At 42.2% G+C, this 23,681-nt stretch overlaps 1 protein-coding gene and 1 non-coding gene across 3 annotated transcripts in view; both read left to right on the top strand.

Annotated features, from left to right (window-relative positions):
* Positions 1–23,681, top strand: part of bmpr1aa (bone morphogenetic protein receptor, type IAa) — a 72,162-nt gene that overhangs the window by 5,035 nt on the left and 43,446 nt on the right. For both annotated transcript variants that reach the window (XM_064932275.1, XM_064932274.1), the window contains exon 2: positions 15,325–15,466. The gene's annotated coding sequence lies outside the window, so the exon portion shown is untranslated. The remainder of the gene's footprint in view (positions 1–15,324; positions 15,467–23,681) is intronic.
* trnaa-ugc (transfer RNA alanine (anticodon UGC)) lies at positions 14,745–14,820 on the top strand. The gene has a single exon. It is a non-coding gene; the product is annotated as a tRNA-Ala (tRNA).

Here is a 23,681-nt window from a genome sequence, read left to right as displayed (position 1 = left end):
TCATAATGAAAAATGATCTGACAGGTGAAAGCTACACATATTCAATGTATTAAACTTCGAATAAATTGTTTAGATTGTATTGAAAAAACACCCTGTCGCTCTTTCCAAATACCCCAATATACAGTTTACAGCCTACGTTTGCTCTGCTCCCTGTAGGCTGTATAAACCTGTAGCAATTCACACTGGACATTTTATTCTCTTGACATTTCATCCATTTGCATTCTGTACACTTTGTTTTCTTGTGGCAAAGATTGATTTACATATGTAACAATTCAACATAAGGCTGGGCAATATGACCAAAATATTAGGCTATATCACTTTTAAAAAAGAAAAGTATTCCGATATGGCGTTTTATGTTTCTGAACAATATAAGTTCTAAATACGCTTTATGAGTAGTGCATGACCCTAGGATGGCAACAAATGAAGTGGTTTTAATGGGTCATTCTGATTTTGTTTTATACTGAACAAAACGAGGACAACTGACTAACCATGTTTACAGCCAACCTTTTTTTATGCGAATAAGTACATGTCGGATAAAAAAAAAATGACAGGCTTGATGGAAACTGAATATATTTTGGTAAACTTTCCAAATGTTGAAACAAAATAAGCTAGACAAGGTGATCTTTTTGTGTCGGTAAAATGAATTTAGAGAAATGTCTATGGAACTGCTTCTATGGGCAAATATTGATATAATAACCATCATATCGAAGTAAATTCGATGTCACGTTGTGTGGTCCTCCCATTAGGACTTGCTGGGAAAGCATGTAGTTTATTAAACTAAAGATGAAATAAATTATGATCTTCACAGGGTGGTGCAAGTGCAAGGGGGGGATGAGCTTGATGTTCCTTTCCAATAAATATCTAGTTTTATTCTTTTGATAATCAATATTTGGCTGCCGTTTGGAAAAATAGAAATCTCACTTTTGTCCATATAATCTCATGTAGGCTATCAGTGCACTCCAGCCAGCAGCTCACAGACAGCACTGTTGGCTAGAGCGCACGTGCCAATACCAGAGTGGGCACAGTCGCTATGCTATATAAAGCAATTATTTTTTGGTGCAAACCATCAGTAGAGTTAAATGCAATAGAAACCCATTTAACATGTATTCTTTTTTTATTTGGTACATTGGAATTTAACTGCAAAACTAATTTGATGTGCACTACGTCATCACGCACAGCCTTTTATCGGCAACAAGTCAGTTGGTGGGAATATGTGCTCAGATTTTAGAATATTCACATGAGAATGTTGCCAATTGGATGGAAACCTAGCTAGTGAAGTAATACAATGCACAAAAAAATAAAGAAATTGGATCAACATTTTAGGCTGTTTGTGGATCCGTACCGGTATACCTTTAAACAACAATATCACCCAGCCCTAATTCAACATGTTGCCTGTAAAGGAATAGCCCATTTAGTTTTTCCAATATATACACACAGTGTGCGAGAAGCCATTTACCGAGTCTTCAAATGTTTACATCTTCTCTGCACTTGTTGAATAGGGATTGACTTAAAAGGATTCAGGTGTGCAAACTTTTGTCTTCCATCCATTTCGATTCAACAGCCTTTCATTGACATGCAGTGAAGAGGTTAGTGGGATGGTATAGGTTTGTTCTACATGATTGGTTTAAGAATGACTGGCCTTGATGATATTTACCATGCAAGCTTCAGTTGTCCGTTAATGGTATTGATCTTTCTTTAAATACACTGAGCCATCCGAGTGAATAACTTAGAGCTCACGCTAATGTGAACAGAGGGAGGGACAGAGATTGTGTGGATGGCAACTGAAATGATTTTGTATCTTTTAATGGATAAAGTAGAAAAGGCCAGGGAGTTTGTTTACGTAGTTTCATATTGGGAAATCCCCTATTTGTAAACTAAGAAAAATGCTCTTATTTTGAGCAATGTGATTTATAAAAACAAGCATTGTATGATGGAGACCTTAATGCTTCTGTGAAAGAATGCTGTTTTTGTGTGTTTAAATGTTGAATGCAACTAAAAGGATCGCATTCCTGGAGAATTCAAATGCTGGAATTTTCAGAAAACTGGGGGGGGAGGGTTCTGAATCTTTTTGTTTTGTCTTTGTAAAGAAGAAAAGTTGATAAACAGTTAATGCCTATGATATGATGCAGTTTATCCTATGTTCTGCTTTCTTTTTCAAACTGTGCCATGATTGTAAATACTGGATTACCCAGATAAAGGAAACGAGATCAAGTTTATAGTGTTCATCATTCTTTCTCTTGGAGGGTTTGCATTTTATTTTGGGGTAATTATTTTGCCTGAGTTGTGTGATTTAATCTTTTGTAGTTAGTATGGCTCCAGCTCCTTTCCTCACCCCTATAAACTAACCCTGTCATCAGTTTCCCACCTGGATTTGACCATACATTTGCAGAATAGCTTTTTTAGTGAGTCTTCATCCTTTTAGATACCCACATCGGGTGGCCGATGTGGGTATCAACGGGCCTTTCTCTCATTTCCGGGTTGGGACATCTGTTTTGGGGTAAATCCTGTATCCGGTCTAAGGCAAATGGTCTTTTTGCAATAGAGATGGTGCAAACCAAGAGAAAGTCCTGTTGTAGTGTACCTCTGTTTAGAATACGGGAATAAAATGTATGTTCAGGCTGTGACAGTAATCGAATAAAACGGAAAGGGGATACCTAGTCAGTTACATAACTGAAATGTGTCTTCTGCATTTAACCCAACCCCTCTCAATCAGAGATGGAAACAGTGGGTTAACTGCCTTGCTCAGGGGCAGAAAGACAGATTTTGACCTTGTCATATCAGGAATTCGGTCGGTTACTGGCCCAACGTTCTAGAATAACCGGGTAACTGCCGGTTATGGATGAAGACCATTGTGAAAATAAAATAACGGTCAAAACTGTTCTTAAATGGGCCAACATTAATTTTAGGATTGGTAAAAAAAATTACTATTTTCATATAGATAAACTATACCTACTAGGGGGACTGTTTATTTCATTATATATACGGCTCAAAAAAATAAAGGGAACACTAAAATAACACATCCTAGATCTGAATGAATGTAATATTCTTATTAAATACTTTTTTCTTTATATAGTTGAATGTGCTGACAACAAAATCACACAAATTATCAATGGAAATTAAATTTATCAACCCATGGAGCTCTGGATTTGGAGTCACACTCAAAATTAAAGTGGAAAACCACACTACAGGCTGATCCAACTTTGATGTAATGTCCTTAAAACAAGTCAAAATGAGGCTCAGTAGTGTGTGGCCTCCACGTGCCTGTATGACCTCCCTACAACGCCTGGGCATGCTCCTGATGAGGTGGCGGATGGTCTCCTGAGGGATCTCCTAGACCTGGACTAAAGCATCTGCCAACTCCTGGACAGTCTGTGGTGCAACGTGGCGTTGGTGGATGGAGCGAGACATGATGTCCCAGATGTGCTCAATTGGATTCAGGTGTGGGGAACGGGCGGGCCAGTCCATAGCATCAATGCCTTCCTCTTGCAGGAACTGCTGACACACTCCAGCCACATGAGGTCTAGCATTGTCTTGCATTAGGAGGAACCCAGGGCCAACCGCACCAGCATATGGTCTCACAAGGGGTCTGAGGATCTCATCTCGGTACCTAATGGCAGTCAGGCTACCTCTGGCGAGCACATGGAGGGCTGTGCATCCCCCCCAAAGAAATGCCACCCCACACCATGACTGACCCACCGCCAAACCGGTCATGCTGGAGGATGTTGCAGGCAGCAGAACGTTCTCCACGGCGTCTCCAGACTCTGTCACGTCTGTCACATGTGCTCAGTGTGAACCTGCTTTCATATGTGAAGAGCACAGGGCGCCAGTGGCGAATTTGCCAATCTTGGTGTTCTCTGGCAAATGCCAAACGTCCTGCACGGTGTTGGGCTGTAAGCACAACCCCCACCTGTGGATGTCGGGCCCTCATACCACCCTCATGGAGTCTGTTTCTGACCGTTTGAGCACACACATGCACATTTGTGGCCTGCTTGAGGTCATTTTGCAGGGCTCTGGCAGTGCTCCTCCTGCTCCTCCTTGCACAAAGGCGGAGGTAGCGGTCCTGCTGCTGGGTTATTGCCCTCTTACGGCCTCCTCCACGTCTCCTGGTGTACTGGCCTGTCTCCTGTTAGCGCCTCCGTGCTCTGGACACTACGCTGACAGACGCAGCAAACCTTCTTGCCACAGCTCGCATTGTGCCATCCTGGATGAGCTGCACTACCTGAGCCACTTGTGTGGGTTGTAGACTCCGTCTCATGCTACCACTAGAGTGAAAGCACCGCCAGCATTCAAAAGTGACCAAAACATCACTTTTGATGCATAGGAACTGAGTGGTGGTCTGTGGTCACCACCTGCTGAACCACTCCTTTATTGGGGGTATCTTGCTATTTGTCTATAATTTCCACCTGTTGTCTATTCCATTTGCACAACAGCATGTGAAATGTATTGTCAATCAGTGTTGCTTCTTAAGTGGACAGTTTGATTTCACAGAAGTGTGATTGTCTTGGAGTTACATTGTGTTGTTTAAGTGTTCCCTTTATTTTTTTGAGCAGTGTATATATATTTTTTTTAATTTCACCTTTTATTCAACTGGGTAAGTCAGTTTCCCCAATGCTGGAATGGGGGGGAGCTGTACAGTGTCGGCCCGAAATGCAATTTTATGAATGTTCATGTGGTAAGTAGCTTATCGTTTATAAATCAGGAAATTTACTGTTAATTCCTGTTATTTGGTTACATTAATTTCTGTTGATGCATGTATTAATTAGTAATTTACTGTCCTCATTCTCGGAGAGGAAATGCTGTTTGCAGAGTTCACAACCTGCAACACTTGTGAGAAACCCATTTTGGGTTATTTCATACCATTTACACGCTTCATGTCAGCAATGAACATGTCTGGTTTCTCTGTCCTGTTAATGCTAATGGAGCCCGCGTGCCTGAGCACGCATAAGTACCTTGCCTCAAATGTAGGGAAGTGTCCATTTGGCTTTTTATTAAATATTTTAGTTGTTTTTTTCATTATCTTTTAACTCACCACCACTAATAAGCTGAGTTTCTCAGTAATTGTGTCTTCACCTCGCACAGTAATTCAACAAAGATGTATGTATATATATATATATATATATATATATATATATATATATATATATATACACTTTTACATCCATTCAAATGTATAATGGCTCCTCACAGTATTTGAAAATCTTTGTGGACATGTTGCGTCTATCTTAATGATTGTCAATTTCCTCTTTATACTATAGCATAGCTGTCCCATATATACTTTCCTTGTCAATTCTAGGCTTGGATGGCATACTGGGGGTTTTGGAAATAGCCACAGGATGTTTTTTTAATACATTGTAGCTATTTTGTAAGTAAATGCCTGAAGGCAACTTGTGCAATACATTAGGAGATAAAGCAGGTCTCATACTTCATTTCACCTGTAACCTTATGAAGCTTACTGCTACACCAAGAAAAGTAACTACACATCAGTCAGTCAGCTGAATGCTCGTTCGTGAATTCTCATCCAAATGAGAAGTGCAACTGAAGCACGAAATTTGTCTGATACCGAGCAGAAATTACAATAAGAAGCATTTTAGATCTACAAGATGTTTCTTTTGTGTTTTAGCTTTCTGCTGTGTTTTGAAAAGGCAAAGCCCTTAGGATGAGTTCTCTGCCACTGCTGTCTTGGTTTCCTTGTGGGTTTTTTTTCTCCTTTGTTCTCGGCCCGTCTGCTCCTCCCCCTCTTCAAGCAGCACAGGCAGGCTTGTTGCCCTAGCGACTCCAGACTCCACACAGACACAGCGTGAACACATGCTGCTCCAGAGCAGAACTCTTCTTCCTTCAGACAAGCATGCGTCAACTTTGTTCATTTGCACAATGTCTCTCGTTTACAATCGCTTGTAAAAGTCCAAACTCACCAAAATGTGTAACCGTATGAACTGGATTGCCTGTTTTTGCAATTAGTTTATTTTAATTTGTGTTGTTTAGCATATTTAGCTAGCAGCCTTCAGGGGACATTTGCTATTACTACAGCTAATTTTGTTAGCATTCTGATAATAGATGGTAAATTCTACTTTTGGAAAACCTAAGGTAGGCCTCGGTTTTTTTGGAGGTGAAAGAAACGCACACCTGTTTAGGCGAGGTGCTGGCTAGCGGAGTAGAACGCTTGAAAAAGAGGAGCCGCACACTCTAGGAGCTCTGATGCAGTAAGGTTTTTAAATATTTAAGGAAAGGATAATAAATATTTGCTCTTCTGACAAGCGCTGCTGGCTTTGATTGGCGGGCGCATTTACAGGGTGTGTGTGTGAGTTCCCTCATTCTCTCTATAGGCCTATTTGTCCGTTCAGAAAGTTTCCTAAAGTACCCTGACTTGGACTCCATCTCTTTTAAGAAGAATCAAACGCTCCTGTCATGATCTTGTAAAAGGTCTATTTTCAGTAGCTTAGGCTACATTCTTTCTCTCATTACGGCGTCCTCTCTTTAAAGAACATATGCCAATGCAATTGCCACCGAATAACGTCAGCAGCAGGGTTTGTGACGCTATACAAATATTTCAGGGAAAGAGCCTAACAAGAAGAAAAATCTTCCTCCCACTGCTGCTGGCCTTCGCAGATTCTGCTGTTACGATCCTAATACGGCTTTTACCGATCTGCTTCCCAGTTATGATTTTTATATGCACATTTTCGAGGAACAGTTTAATTTATAATTGTCTTCGTATCTCAAAATCATTGTGGTTAATCGAAATTGTAAAAGTAATGCATATTGCCAACTTTATAAAAAATAGCCTACTTAAAGCCAAAAAATAAAAACATTGCAGCCTGCAGGTAGAAAATATCCTGTTTTTAAAAATAAATAGTATAAATCACATTGAAATTCATGGCCTGTCTGCAAGGAACTTGAAACGTTGTATCAACTATTAACTTGGCTCAGGCCTGAACCTCATGCTAGCAAACCTGCAACATTGTATAAAATATATATCTGCCAGTGAGCTCTGGACAGACTGCTGTAGGCTGTGGTAATTTGTGTCATGTCTGAAGACTGCAGTAGGTTACTGCTTGTTCATGCGCTAGCTAACAGCAACAAACCCAGACGAGCTAAATGTGAAAGCATCCCGCAGATATCAGCTTCTCATTAGCTAGCTAGTGTTAGCTTTATTATAGTTATAAAGCATTGCTAACTGTTTTTAATGTTTTGAAATAACATTTATTTGACACATGTACATAGACTTGGCAAGCTCTTTGGCATTTTCTATAGCTTTTTTTAGGTATAATATTTAGCTATCGATCTAGCTTCCAGTGTAGGTGAGTAGAAAAATTGCCGTAAAAACAGAAGACCTGATGTTTTATTTTTTTACCGGTTAATTACTTTTGATGCATCCATTGCAAAGATTTGTATAACTTGCTCCTTGTTCTATCTGTGCCCGTAGTCTACAGCAGCTGCCATTACTACATCAGTGAAAAACCGGAGCCAGTAATCCCCAGAATATCCCCAACAACTTAACCCCCCCCAACTGGCCTACTGCCAAGTCAAATATTTTGATTAGTTGAATCAGTGTTACTGCTTGGCTGGAACAAAAGCATGCACCCACACTAGCCGATTCTTTCTTTGTTCTTATTATTGTTTCTTTGTTCTACCCCTCTTTGACACAAGTTAAATGCACACAAGTACTTTAATTGCATGTCATGAACCACTGCAGTACATAACCTAGGCCCTTGTTTTATAAGATTTAGGATAGGCTGGCAAGTGTTTTAAAATAGATTAACTCATGAAAAATATGGCTGAGTAAGTTTACTATAGGCCTGCATTTTCACAGATTAATTTTCAAATGACAGCAGGCTGTTATTCGTTTTTCCTTTTGACCTGTTTGGCTGTGTAATGTCTGGTGTGTGCCATCCATTAATATTTGCCATGCTATTCAATGTTAACTGGTATGCTCACAATTATGAGAATAATTTAATGTTGGGAGCATTATTAAGGTAAGTGCAGTGGTATCCTTTTTGCATAAATTATATTTTTTTCACCTGAGTAATAATGGATGGTAGCCTACAGCCTGGAATCGAACCAGGGTCTGTAGTGACGCCTCTAGCACTGAGATGCAGTGTTTTAACCTTTTTAGGATAGGGGGCAGCATTTTCACTTTTGGATGAATAGCGTGCCCAGAGTGAACTGCCTCCTACCCTGTCCCAGATGCTAATATATGCGTAGTAGTATTGGATAGAAAACACTCTGAAGTTTCTAAAACTGTTTGAATGATGTCTGTGAGTATAACAGAACTCATATGGCAGGTGAAAACCTGAGAAAAATCCAACCAGGAAGTGGGATATCTGAGGTTTGTAGTTTTTCAAAGCTTGGCCTACTTCCTACGGCTTCCACTAGATGTCAACTGTCTTTAGAAACTGGATTGAGGATTCAACTATTAAGGAGGGGCTCATGAGACCTGTTTTGAGTCAGTGGTCTGGCAGTGTCTCAGGCTTGTGACGCGCGCTCCCGACAGAGTTGGCTCTTGTTCCAGTGCTTTTCTTCAGATAGAAATTCTCCGGTTGGAAGCTTATTGCTGTTTTGATGTTAAAAAAAATCCTAAAGATTGATTCCATACATCATTTGACTTGTTTCTATGACCTGTAATGGAACCTTTTGAGTTTTTGTCTGGACGAAGTGCTCGTGCCTCATGAAGATGGATTACTGGGCTAAACGACAAGTGGATATTTGGACATAAATGATGGACTTTATGGAGAAAATCAGTCATTTTTTGTCGAACTGGGATTCCTGGGAGTGCCTTCTGATGAAGATCATCAAAGGTAAGTGAATATTTATAGTGTTATTTCTAAGTTCTGTTGACTCCAAAATGGCAGATATTTCTCTGGCTGGATTGAGCTCTGAGCGCCGTTCTCAGATCATGCTTTTTCTGTAAAGTTTAAAAAAAATCTGACATAGCGGTTGCATTAAGGAAAAGTCTATCTTTAATTCTGTGAACAACAGTTGTATCTTTTATCAATGTTTATTATGAGTTTCTGCAAAATCACGAGATGTTTTGGAATCAAAACATTACTGCACGTAACACGCCAATGTAAACTGAGATTTTTGTATATAAATATGCACATTATCAAACAAAACATACATATTGTGTAACATGGTGTCCTAAGTGTCATCTGATGAAGATCATCAAAGTTTAGTGATTAATTTGATCTATATTTCTGATTTTTGTGACTCCTCTTTGGCTGGAAAAATGGCTGTTTTTTTGACATGGCTATGACCTAACATAATCATATGTTGTGCTTTTGCTGTAAAGCATTTTTTAAATCGGACACGATGGGTAGATAAACATCTTGTTAATCTTTCATTTGCTGCGTTGGACTTGTTAAAGTGTGAAAGTTACATATTTCTAAAAATATATATTTTTGAATTTCTCGCACTGCCTTTTCAGCGGAATGTTGTCGAGGGGTTGCGCTAGCGGAACGCCTGCGCTAGAAAGGTTCAACTGCTGCACCACTTGGGAGACCAATGAGGTGGGAAGACGACTCCAACCCACAAGACTCATCTCCACTCCAATCAGAATACCTCAGTCTTAAAATATGACACATGAAGTTGGATAAAATGGATAAAGGAGCAAGAAAAAATGTAGGCTAGTTCAAAATCCTTAGGATATGGGCCAAAAATGAAAAATGTGTAGTTGCTTGAGCCCTGTCGAAGGAGATGTTTAAAAAAAAAAAAAACATTTTGTGTAAGACCGTAAAACATTCTTATGATGACTATAACATTTGTTGACACCTTAAATTCTTACTAATTTTCTCATAAGTATATTTCAACACGGTCTGCTCAGGCAAATATGCCGAACTACTACACTTGTAACCAATCCGAACTCCGGCAGGGCTTGTTCATACTGCAGTAGGATGGTTCTCCTCACAGGTGAGTGAATAGCACTTGGTTGATTTCTGGGAGCAGGACACTGGAGAGCGGAGGAGATCATGTGAGACAAAAGTGAGGGACGAGAATTAATAAAAAATAATCATCATAGCAAAGGAATGTAGTTTGGCAGCTAGAAAATGAACATCCCGCAACTCTGAAGCAGGGTGCTCTTCAATCATCCAACTCCAACTATTGACATGGATAATGTGCCATTTCTTATTTGTCAGTATGGATGAATTTAGTGGGTCCTGCCTTGATTACTTGGAATAAACTGGTAGCTGTGCCGGAATGACATGGTAGCTAGTCATAAAGCTATTTGCTCAGCAAGTACATCTGTTGCTAGCTAGCTAACTCAGCAAATGTATTACTAAAATGCCAAACAGCAGATGTAAGATATAGGTTAGGGCTTCATGAAAAAGTATCTAGTTGACAGTAGGCTGTTTTTCCTGTAAGGTGGCATTTGGACTGGAGGTGTTGAGAGCGAAGGGGGAAATCTGGTGTTGGCCCTGGTGGGGGTAGCACATTCCCACAGAACGGGCCCTGTGAACGGACTGGAGCCCCCTCCCCTATAGTCTTTAATTTCAATTAGCTATGGCTGATCGTTCACTTTGATGGCATTAGTCGCTCCTCCAAGCCTCGACACATTTCCCTCTGCTCTCGTGCCACTCTGTTAGTTTTGCTAAAGGCGACGGAATTAACTTCAGCGATGGAATCGCCAAATGCTTGACTTCCACTTCCTTTTTCAAGCCTATGTCACATACACAAGCTCACACATATCAGCCCAATAAAGTTTCTTTTTAGTTTGTTGACTTTAGTTTTTTCAGTGCCGCAGGGATCCTCTCTGCGCTCTTTTGGGACGCGGTGTTCTCTCATGGCTGACATAGTTCTCTTCCAAAAACTGGTTACACAACTCTCGTCAGACAGTAAAGTTGAACACCTCACTGACACCTGGTGTTGTGAGGATTTTGCATAATAAAGCTACGAGGCACGAGATGCTTTTCCCTTTTCACAACAGATATCGTGTTAGTGGTCTGTCCATCAACCTTCAGTCTGTTTTGCGGATCACAGTATGCGATAGGCTAACTCTTCAACTTAAAACATGAGTCCATTTGTCTGACTGCTTTGAAGCTTGAGTAGAACTACAAGATGTCTAGTACTTTCATCCTCCCTTTTAACACGCTTCCGTTATTTCTCTCTGCATTGTTGCTTTTACTCAAAATATATCTCCCCGAAGCCATGCCCCCCCCTGTACTGTGACAGCTCGCAACCTCAGAATATATTCCTGCATGCTCTCAGGACTTTATAAATAGCCAGTGCAGTTAGTTGCCAATTATTGGCTGCGCCCTTGAGTGACCTTGGCCTGGTGAGGAGACACTGAGGCAGTATTGTAAACAGATGAGCACAGCTGATCTCCCTCTTGCCTTTCAGTGTCTTGAACGTGCTCACTGTGTGTGTTCATCTATTTTCTTCGATTTGTTTTGCATTTGCTCATACTAACCACTCTAGCACTTTCAAATGGCTATTGTCTTGTCATTCGGCCTAAAAATAGTTGGCGCATGGAATGCCGACTGCAGTTATGTCCTTTTACAAGGTCACTTTGACTTGGCTATAAGGCCCTCAAATGCCTTTACACCAGCAGAAAAGCTTCCCACTTGCAGGAATTAAGATTTCTATTTGATGTACTGCATTTATTTTCCCTGCAAAAGAGTTTGTCGCTGAATGTAAACTCACATTGTTGTCTCTGGCTAATAAATAGTCCATGAGCCAGGGGGTCGGTCAGGCTCACTTGGGCAGACGATGTCTCACAGTGATTTTCTTGAAGGCTTATGTTAGTGATGAGCAGGTTAACTTAAAACCCGCTGTCCCTGCGGTTATATCTGCGGGGCAGGTGGGTTTGGGGTCACTAAATATTGTCTGGGGTTGAATAAAAGTAATAAAGGTTTCATTCTTGTGTAGTTTATATCTATAGGCTATATAGAGTTTTTTTTTTTTTTTCATTATTTTAGGCTTTCTGGCATTTGTGTGTAAGCTTGAGGGCCTAACTGTACTCGCACCAAATAGCTTACACACCAATCGCTTTTGGAAACAGGCAGAAAAAGTTAGCGTAAGAAGGCAAGAAGGACAATGTCGAACTTTAGGTCTATATCCACTCCCATAGCCTTAATAATAACTCCTGCGCATATGTGAATCCTGTGATGGCCCTGTGTCTAGAAATCTTTTTAAAACCCTGTTCTAGCTGTGAGTGTCAAATGTGGTGCCTTTATCACCAAAGTGACATTCCAAAAACTGCCCCACCACATGGAATCCTATGGCTAAGCTTCCAACATTCTAACGTCAATGGCACAATATGGGTTATTTTTTAAATAAGAGTTGTAGCTGGTGTGCTTTCAGTGACATTTCCAGATCCACTTGTCAAAAGTTAAAATGTATCGGGGGTTTCCTTTTTTTAAAGCAACTATTACAGCTAATTCTGATACTTTAGGTCATGTAGTGCATGTGGACACCTGCTTGTCGAACATCTCATTCCAAAATCATGGGCATTAAATAAAGAGTTGGTCCCCCCTTTGCTGCTATAACAGCCTGCACTCTTCTGGGAAGGCTTTCCACTAGATGCTGGAACATTGCTGCAGGGACTTGCTTCCATTCAGCCACGAGCATTAGTGAGGTCGGGCACTGATGTTGGTGCATTAGGCCTGGCTCGCAGTTGGTGTTCCAATTCATCAATGTTCGATGGGGTTACGGTCAGGGCTCTGTGCAGGCCAGTCAAGTTCTTGCACACCGATCTTGACCAACCATTTCTGTATGGACCTCGCTTTGTGCACGGGATCATTCTCATGCTCAAACCGGAAAGATCCTTCCCTAAACTGTTGCCACAAAGTTGAGAGCACAGAATTGTCTAGAATGTCATTGTATGCTAAGATTTAAGGGTTAAGATTTCCCTTCACTTGAACTACGGGCCCTAACCAAAACCTTGAAAAACAGCCACAAACCATTATTCCTCCTCTACCAAACTTTACAGTTAGCACTATGCATTGGGGAAGGTAGCGTTCTCCTGGCATTTGCCAAACTCAAATTTGTCCGTCGGACTGCCAGATGGTGAAGTGTGATTCACCTCTCCAGAGGACGCATGTCCAATGGCGGCGAGCTTTACACCACTCCAGTCAACGCTTGGCATTGTTCATGGTGCTCTTAGGCTTGTGTGTGGCTGCTTGTGTGTGGAAACCCATTTTATTGAAAGACTCATTTTACATGCTTCAGCACTCGGCGGACCTGTTCTTGAGCTTGTGTGGCCTATCACTTCTCGGCTGAGCGTTGTTGCTCCTAGACGTTTCCACTTCACAACAGCACTCCCAGTTGACCGGGGCAGCTCTAACATCCTATGACGGTGCCTCGTTGAAAGTCACAGCGATCTTCAGTAAGGTCGGTGTACTGCTAATGTTTGTCTATGGAGATTGCATGGCTCTGTGCTCAATTTTATACACCTGTTAGCAACGGGTGTGGCTGAAAAAGCAGAATCCACTAATTTCAAGGGGTGTCCACATACTTTTGTAAATATGAGTTATGTACGCTAGAGGTCAAGGTTCTGTTGACTTGAACATTCCAAAAATGTGTCTGACAGCTGTGAATCTAAGCTTTCCAATAATATATTATTGATGTGAGCAATACCTTGTGGTATACTGAACCCTATGGGATGGATGGAGGGATGAAAAAGTAGCACAGAGAATGCTACCATTTGATGTAGTGCTATCACACATTTTTCAACTCTAGGGACAGAGCTTCAATAAAATTACTTAGACATCGTTGGCCCAAGTGAGCCCGATGGCCCAAATTTGTCTGGCTCATGGACTAAAAGGCCCTTTGAGTCACAAGGAGCTCTCCCATGTGGAAGAATAGCCCCTGTGTTGGTGCTGAGAGCAGTGCCTGGCTCTCAGGCTGCTGGGCCACATCCAGACCATGCTGCTCCACTTATCTCCCTGCCACAGCATGGGCTTTTGGCCCGCAGTTGCCCACTCAAAGGAGGCTTTATGGGTACACCATGGACAACCTCCTCTCCCACCCCCTGGAATAGCTCATCCCTCGGGTCTAAAATCAGATGTTTGTGTGTCCAAATGTGCTGTTGGGGTATCTGAGCTGAAATGTCTAAAACTGTGAGCTAAATGAGGATTCCCTGGTATTGAACATGGAAGTGACTGACACTCTTTGCCCCTAGTATGTTTTCAGGCTCACGTAGGCAAGGCTTAAAGCTGTTTTGAAAGGCTAAACCTAAAGATCCACTATGAAGAAATCCCTCTGCCATTTCCTGGTTGCTAAAATTCTAGTAGTTTGCCTAACTTTAGTTGTGACAACAATCAAGTAGTGTAGAGAATCATTGTACCATCTAAACAGCTGGGAAATATATTTTCCATTACCAAAAATATTGTAATTTCAGCTGTTTTAAAGCTGGTGTACAAAACCGAATGTAAAAGACACAAAAACAAAACTTAACGTGAGGCATAGAAATAAGGCACATTGGATCTACCGCTTGCTTCTTAGACTTGCTTTGTGTGACAGATCTATAATGCAGATTTCTAATGAATTTGGTTGGGTCGCCCAAAAAGTTACATCTTTCATTTTTGTTATTTACAGACTTGACTAATCACACAAGTGAGTCAATGTATGAGTATCCAGCATTAATTTGTCAGACACAGAAATCATACTTTGATAAGCCCTCTAAGAGCTTCAGCTCTTTATATTCCTGTTTGAACTTGCCTCTGTTTCTCTGAGGTGGCGTCCTTCTGGAGACAGTGATGCTGAAGTGGCGGTAATTACACACACACACACACACCGATCCGACTCTGCTAATGGGTCCTGTGTGGCTCAGTCGGTAGAGCATGGCGCTTGCAACGCCAAGCGTCGTGGGTTCGATTCCCACTGGGGCCACCCATATGCAGTAGTGGCCCCAGCCGACTTGTAAGTCGCTTTGGACAAAAGCGTCTGCTAAATGGGATATATTATTATTATTATTAATGACTTTTAAAGTTGGAAGATGTTAGTTGTGGGCTGCAGTAATGTGTAATGTCTTTCCATCAGTGTAGGTCGTAGTGTACTGAGGCTGGGTCCCTGGGCTCTGGGCCTCGGTGACAGTCTGTCTGCAGCGCTGTGCTGCGGCTCCTGCCCCGTCATCTGATACCTCCGCACAGCTTGGGTTGCCCAGCAACCCCCTCGGCCTGCTTTATTTTACTATAGGGGTTGTGCGCAAAATTTTAGGGCAGAAATAAAATGGAAATGTTTGGCTAAATCAAAACTTTTTATTTATATGCAGACATAACAAGACTGGTGATATGCAGTCCTTCCCGACCTGTTGTTGACCCACTTTGGTCCATTTACAACGTCCCATTTGCTTGGTGCGTGACTAACTTGAGGCTCACACTCTCTCCTGCTCAGGTCTCCATGGTGCCATGCTGGATTTCTGTCTCCACCATCAATATGTTCTCTCTCCCCATGGATCTGTATGACCCCCAGCACCAACTCTGGTCTCTCTACAAGCTTCCTCAACATGCCCCTGCACCATGGATCCCCCAGTGAGGTAAGGCTGCTCTCTCTGGCTGTTACAGTGAATCAGAGGGATCACTCCTGCTTTAGATTATACTTGTGATGATACATGTTCAACCCCATACGGTGTGTAATTTGTGCAAGATGTGTTGTGGTCACATGCTTGGTTGGTGAAATGCATCTCTGTTTGGATTCCTTCTGAGACTTTTTCTTTAACCTAACAAATGTTTGTTTCTCTGCGGAGGGCACCGGTGATTACCACACAACCTGATTATACCCCTCCCCCTCTGAGGAGATTAAACCCTGACCTCTCCCGGCAGACAGAGCTGGCCAATCAGCGGGTGGTTACCCGGCTCTTAATTGCCGGCGCAGATTGGGTCATTGGAGCTGTCTGCTGATGTGATTAATAACTAGAGGAATAAGAGCAGGAAAGGACCTGATTGCACATGCTCCCGGAGGTTTACACATCTGTGAGTTTTTCATGGGTGGAGTGACTCCCACCATGAGAGAACATCTAGAATGGGTTATTTTTGGGCGGGGGATGTTCTCTTATTATAAGTCACCATCTTAGTTCACAGTTTAAACATGTATAAAAGATGAGATGACAATGAAGTGATCGTTGGCTTATGTGTTCTCTTTTGTTTTTGTTTGAGGGAGAAAAAAAAAACACTCAGCCTGAGTTTGCGCACTCCGCCGGCAGACCTTCAAACAGAGTCAGGGAGTCTACTCGAGCAAATTGCTACCATATGTTCACAGAGGATGTTGAACCCAATGTATTTCACGTCCTCACTTTTAAACACGACTTAGGGAGAGTTGGTGAGTTTCCCAATTTGTGCCGGTCTACTTTTGTGTCCAACTTTTTCTCCTGAATCATCACTCATAGACTGAAGAGTGGTGTGACTTTAAGAAAGCAACCGGGATCTTCTCTCCTTATAGAGGTAGTGGTTGAGGGTGACACAGGTCTAGTCTCTGGAAGAGGGGGGAGGGGTCCGGTTGACAGAGATAAAGTGAGGCTTTTATTGTGGGAAGCTTGCACTCCCACTGGACCGTTAATTACAGAAGTAGCTGTGTGACTCCTGGCTTATTGACGGAAGAAGCTAGCAGTTATCCTGACAGATTAGCCAAACTTGGCTCTGTGCAGTTGAGAGCCTTTCGGCCTTGCTCCATTGTTCTGGTATGTGTCAGCAGAGTTCCAATCCAGCACAGTTCTAGATGCATAAGAAAAACAGGAGGGGGGGCATACAGGTAACTGCCCAAATACAGGAAACACTTGAGTAAATGAGGGACACAAAGTATATTGAAACACACAGGTATGGTTCCTGGGTTAATTAAGCAATTAACATACCATCATGCCTAGCTTCTTGTATAAACATTCCCAATTGCCCATTATTTTGGCTACCATGGCGAGAAGAGATTTGCTATTGGAAAGAGGGGTCTCAAAGGAGCATAGGGGGTTTAAAAATGACATACCCAAATCTAACTGCCTGTAGCTCAGGACCTGAAGCAAGGATATGCATATTCTTGATACCATTTGAAAGGAAACCCTTTGAAGTTTGTGGAAATGTGAAATGAATGTAGGAGAATATAACACATAAGATCTGGGAAAAGATCATGCAAACAAAAACAAGGTATTTTTTATTATAATCTTTGAAATACAAGAGAAAGGCCATAATATAATATTGCCGTTTATGCCCTATTTAGATTTTGGCCACTAGATGGCGGCAGTGTATGTGCAGTTTCAGACTGATCCAGTGAAGCATGGCAATACTGCGCACACTTTTTTTTTTTTTTTTAATCAAGTCTGCCCAGAAACAGCAGGGGTTCAAACTTTAGAACTCAGTACCTACATTTTGAATATAAAAATAGATTTTATCAAACAAAACTATGCTAAATTTTATGTCTGGAACCCTCAGGAGGACAAATCAGAGCAAGATTACTGAATTTAAGTACATCAGAGGTGAATGTGTCAAACCAAGTGCCATGAGAAAAGTTTGTTGTGCATTCTCCTCAATAGCATGGTATTTTTTTCACTAATAGCTACTGTAAATTGGACAGCACACTTAGATTAACAATAATTTAAGCTTTCTGCACATATAAGACATATCTATGTCCTGGAATGTTGATGTTACTTACATAATTCTAGTCACATTAGCGCACGTTAGCAATGCCCAAACCGGACTTGTTGCGTGCGCGAGCATTGCAAAATAAATGTACACACGCATGTGATTCAATCATTGCACCCACACTGCTCGCACGTGCCAACGAACGTCTGCGTTGCCAGGCGCTAAAATATAAGTTGATTCTATTTGTGACGCAGAACGCGATGCAAGTTCTGCCTCTCCAATCTCCTCATTGGTTTTTAGAAACGTATACCCACGTTCCATCTTCTCATTGGTTTTTAGGAACATATACCCAGGTGGGTGATTGAAAGATGAACTGAGGTCGGTTGTGGTAATGCACCTTAATATGAAAGTTAGTTTCCCATCGCCATATAAAGTCCAAATAAGAAAAAGAAGCCTGGAAGGAGGAGAGATTACTAGAAATGATTCAGTTGACCATTTTATGTGTGGATTAATTGTAGGAGGACCTTGTGCATTTCAGATAAAATAACAACTAAATGTTTATCTCCAGGGACAAATTAGCTACCAACTGCTAGCTAGCTAAATTTCCATAAATGTTTAATGCTTTTCGACCTGTCCCCAAATGAATCAAATCAAATTTTATTGGTCACAAACACACGGTTAGCAGATGCTAATGCGAATGTAGCAAAATGCTTCTGCTTCTAGTTCTGACCGTGCAGTAATGTCTAACAAGTAATCTAACAATTTTACAACTACCTTATACACACAAATGTAAAGGAATGTATAAGACTATGTACATATAAATACATGGAAAAGTGATGGCGGCTCGACATAGGCAAGATGCAGTAGATGGTATAGAGTACTGTATGCATATGAGTAATGTAGGGTATGTAAACATTATATAAAGTGTCATTGTTTAAAGTGACTAGTGATACATTTATTACATCCAATTTTTAATTATTAAAGTGGCTAGAGATTTGAGTCAGTATGTTGGCAGCAGCCAGTCAATGTTAGTGATGGCTGTTTAACAGTCTGATGGCCTTGAGATAGAAGCTGTTTTTCAGTCTCTCTGTCCCAGCTTTGAGGCACCTGTACTGACCTCGCCTTCTGGATGATAGTGGGGTGAACAGACAGTGGCTGGGTGGTTGTTGTCCTTGATGATCTTTTTGGCCTCCTTCCTGTGACATCGGGTGGTGTAGGTGTCCTGGAGGGCAGGTAGTTTGCCCCCGGTGATGCGTTGTGCTGACCTCACTACCCTTTGGAGAGCCTTACAGTTGTGAGTGGAGCAGTTTTTGTACCAGGCGGTGATACAGCCCAACAGGATGCTCTCAATGATGCATCTGTAAAAGTTTGAGTGTTTTCAGTGACGAACCAAATTTCTGCCTTCTGAAGTTGAAGAGGCGCTGTTGCGCCTTCTTCACCACACTGTCTGTGTGGATGGACCATTTCAGATTGTCCGTGATGTGTATGCCGAGGAACTTAACTTTCCAACTTCTCCACTACTGTCCCGTCGATGTGGATAGATAGGGGGGTGCTCCCTCTGCTGTTTCCTGAAGTCAACGATCATCTCCTTTTTGTTTGTGAGGTTATTTTCCTGACACCACACTCCAAGGGCCCCCACCTCCTCCCTGCAGGCCGTTGTTGGTAATCAAGTCTACCACTGTAGTGTCGTCTGCAAACTTGATGATTGAGATGGAGGCGTGCATGGCCACGCAGTCATGGGTGAACAGGGAGTACAGGAGAGAGCTGAGAACGCACCCTTGTGGGGCCCCAGCGTTGAAGATCAGCGGGTGGAGATGTTATTTCCTACCCTCACCACCTGGGGGTGGCCCGTCAAAGTCCAGGACCCAGTTGCACAGGGCGGGGTCGAAACCCAGGGTCTCGAGCTTAATGACGAGTTTGGAGGGTACTATGGTGTTAAATCCTGAGATGTAAGAGATGAACAGCATTCTTACATAGGTATTCCTCTTGTCCAGATGGGTTAGGGCAGTGTGATTGTGATTGCGTCGTCTGTGGACCTATTGGGGCGGTAAGCAAATTGGAGTGGATCTAGGGTGTCCGGTAGGGTGGAATTGATATGATCCATATCCTTGCTTCCTTCTCTCAAAGCACTTCATAATGACGGAAGTGAGTGCTATGGGGCGGTAGTCGTTTAGCTTAGTTACCTTAGTTTTCTTGGGAACAGGAACAATGGTGGCCCTCTTGAAGCATGTGGGAACAGCAGACTGGGATAGGGATTGATTGAATATGTCCGTAAACACACCAGCCAGCTGGTTTGCGCATGCTCTGAGGATGTGGCTAGCGATGCTGTCTGGGCCGGCACCCTTGCGAGGCTTAACGCGTTTAAATGTTTTACTCACGTTGGCTGCGGTGAAGGAGAGCCCAGAGGTTTTGGTAGCAGTCCGTGTCAGTGGCACTGTATTGTCCTCAAAGCGAGCAAAGAAGTTGTTTAGTTTGTCTGGGTGCAAGACATCGGTGTCCTCGTGGGGGCTGGCTTTCTTTTTGTAATCCGTGATTGACTGTAGACCCTGCCACATACTTCTCGTGTCTGAGCCATTGAATTGCGACTATACTTTGTCTCTATACTGACGCTTAGCTAGTTTGATTGCCTTGCGGAGAGAATAGCTACACTGTTTGTATTCAGTCATGTTTCCGGTCACCTTACCATGATTAAAAGCAGTGGTTCATGCTTTCAGTTTTGCTCAAATGCGTATACATCAATGTTGTTGTTTGAGGCTATCCGGAACATATTCCAGTTCACGTGATTGAAGCAATCTTGAAGTGTGGAATCTTACCAGCGTTGAACAGACCTGAGCACAGGCGTTTCCTGTTTTAGTTTCTGTCTATAGGCTGGGAGCAACAAAATTGAGTCGTGGTCAGATTTGCTGAAAGGAGGGCGAGGGAGACATCGCGGAAGTTAGAGTAGCAATGATCCAGAATGCTGCCAGCCCGGGTCGTGCATTCGATATGCTGATAAAATTTAGGGAGCCTTGTTTTCAGATTAGCTTTGTTAAAATCCCCAGCTACAATTAATGCAGCCTCAGGATATGTGTTTTCCAGTTGAGTCCAATGAAGTTCTTTCAGGGCCGTCGAGGTGAATGCTTGGGGGGGATACACATGGCTGTGATTATAATCGAAGAGAATTCTCTTGGTAGATAATCCGTTCGGCATTTGATCGTAAGGAATTCTAGGTCAGGTGAACAAAAGTGCTTGAGTTCCTATATGTTGTGATCACACCACAACGCGATAATCATAAGTCATACACCCCACCCTTCTTCTTACCAGAGAGATGTTTGTTTCTGTCGGCATGATGCGTGAAGAAACCGGGTGACTGTACCGACTAACGTATCCCGAGTGAGCCATGTTTCCTTGAAACAGCGAATGTTACAATCTCTGATGTCTCTCTGGAAGGCAACCCTTACTCGAATTTCGTCTACCTTGTTGTCAAGAGACTGGACATTGGTAGGTAGTATACTCAGAGGTGAGCGATGTACCCGTCTACGGAGCCTGACCAGAAGACCGCTCTGTCTGCCCCTTCTGCGGCGGCTTTGTTTTGGGTCGCCTACTGGGATCCGATCCATTGTCCTGGGTGGTGGTCCAAACAGAGGATCCACTTTGGGAAAGTCGTATTCCTTGTTTGTAATATTGATAAGTTGAAGTTGCTCGTATATCCAATAGTTCCTCCCGGCTGGATGTAATAAGACTTAAGATTTCCTGGGGTAACAGTGTAAGAAATAATACTTAAAATTACAAAAATACTGCATAGTTTTCTAAGAACGCAAAGCGACCATCTCTGTTGGCACAATGTCACTGTCATAATTGGTTCAGAGTTTGTTTTGATATTTCAACTTGTGTGTCGTGATTGCGTTTGGTGTGGGGGGGGGGGGGGACAAAATCAATTTGCGCACGATGGTGTCCGGTTTGGGCATGGTGCTATGGGAGATTATGGAGCGGCACCTGAGACAGCATCAACAAAACACCAAATTATAGAATTTATTGCGCAAGAATTTTGTCTCATCCCTCCAATAGAGTTCCAGACATTTGTAGAATCTTTTCCAAAGAGCATTGAAGCTATTCCCGGTCGTGTTGGCCTAATGCCCTATTAAGACACTTTGTTGGTGTTTCCTTTATTTTGTCAGTTACCTGAATGTACAGCTAACACACACAATATTTACAACCTGTCAGCTACGTTCAAGGCGGCAGGGTAGCCTAGTGGTTAGAGCGTTGGACTAGTAACCAGAAGGTTGCGAGTTCAAACCCCCGAGCTGACAAGGTACAAATCTGTCGTTCTGCCCTTGAACAGGCAGTTAACCCACTGTTCCCAGGCCGTCATTGAAAATAAGAATTTGTTCTTAACTGACTTGCATGGTTAAATAAAGGTAAAATTATTTTTTTTTTAAAAGGCTAGGTGTGTTTTTCTTGTGTTGTCTGGTTACATCTTGGAATGCCAAACCAGTCTTAAGGATTAAGCCTAGTCAGTTCAAACCACTGAACTGCTAGGCTGATGCCCATTATTCCAAAATGTGAATACAGAGGCTAGTTTGAGGAGCCGAAGGGCCTATCACCTGGAGTGAAACATGATTTTGTAAGCCCAGTCATTGCGCAACAAATAACAATTCTAAATGCAACTGCGTGTTAAACTGTTTTGATGACCAAGATTAAAAAGAGCATTTTTTTTTCTCAACTCGTAATTAAAACGCGTCTCCAATTCGCCATCGGAATGCATAGGCTATAGTCAACGGTAGGCACACTTTTGAAATGTGCGCTAGAGGCAGTGTAATTGTTTGAAACCTGGACGTTTGACTTTACTTCAAATAATGAGGAATGTCTTACGTTGCTTCAATTATTTTATGAAGACTTCCTCATGCCATTACTGTTGCGTTTCTCTCTTGTTCTATTGGTTTTCATATAAAAAAGTGGTTTATATTAGCAACCTATCCTAGTCCCCCTCTTTCTACGTTTCTAATGGAGATTTTCATCTGTCACACATGGAACCAATTGCATTCGGAGCACTGTTTAGAACGGTGGTGACCCACCAATTGGATTTTGGCAAATGCTTGAATTAGGTTTTATTAGTTGCTTCATTACAGTAGTTGCATATTCAATAATAGGCCACAGACTTTTGACTAAGATTATAGGCTTGCTATTGTTGCATGTTTTCATTAAGCTCTTAATGAAATATGTCCGTTCCTTGCATGCATAGTTTTTTTTGTTGCTCACTTCATTTAACTGTTTAGAAAAAATGTTGCTGTTTGTTGACCGGTTAATGAGGGTTGGTTAGTCGGCAGCAAAATTGACCGCATTTTGCATCCCTAGTCCTGACAAAGCCTTATTTCAGACCATCTTCTGTGATGGATCTGTCAGTGAATCCCAAACTACCCCCTCACACCCTAACTGGCTCGGAAGGCCCTCTGTTGTCACATGTTGCTGACAACTTAGAGGGTGGCTTCCAGAGAGTGGCGAGGGGATCAATAAACCCATCAACTGCAGGACACACTTGTGACTTGAATGATGCAATTCATGTTCTACTTTTAAATTATACGAGTATGAAATTCTAATGAACAAATACTCAGTGTTTTTATTTATTTATTTGTAAGTATTTAATCTGTTACATGTGTCAAGTCTCGAAATCAGACAAACAAATGCACGTGGCCCCAAACATATCGCAGTTCGTGTTGGGGTAGCACTTTGCTCTGAAGCCTGCATCTCTGTTGGCTAGGTCAAAGTGGCTATCGAGGGACTAATTAGCCCCTACACCATCATCAATAATTTTCACTCCCTCAGCTTTGGGACACTATAGCAAATGGAGGAGGCGTGCGTGAACGTGCAAATGGAGGGGCGAGGGGAAGGATGTGGTTTGGGATTAAGGATGTGGTTTGGGATTCAGCCTGTTTCTCCGGGTAGGATGGTTTCTCTCAGGAGGATTGCAGTTCTGGAGCACTGCCTGGCCCCAGCTCTTATCAGCACTCCCCCGCTAGTGGAATGTGTGAGCAGGTAATGGAAAATAAACTGGCAGAACATCTCAGCTCATGGAAATTTGAGTGATAGTGGGCACCTTGCCGGAGCAGGGACTGTGTCAAAGGAAAGTCAATTAAAGAATAGTGGTTTTGAATTGGCCTGCTTGACGTTCTATTTCTTTTCCGCTGCCTTCTTGAAGAGGGCCTCTGT

This window comes from Oncorhynchus masou, chromosome 23 (genome assembly GCF_036934945.1).
Source record: "Oncorhynchus masou masou isolate Uvic2021 chromosome 23, UVic_Omas_1.1, whole genome shotgun sequence".
NCBI classification, from domain to species: domain Eukaryota; kingdom Metazoa; phylum Chordata; class Actinopteri; order Salmoniformes; family Salmonidae; genus Oncorhynchus; species Oncorhynchus masou.
Note: the sequence above shows the minus strand (reverse complement) of the source record. Positions and strands in the feature narration are given on the sequence as shown.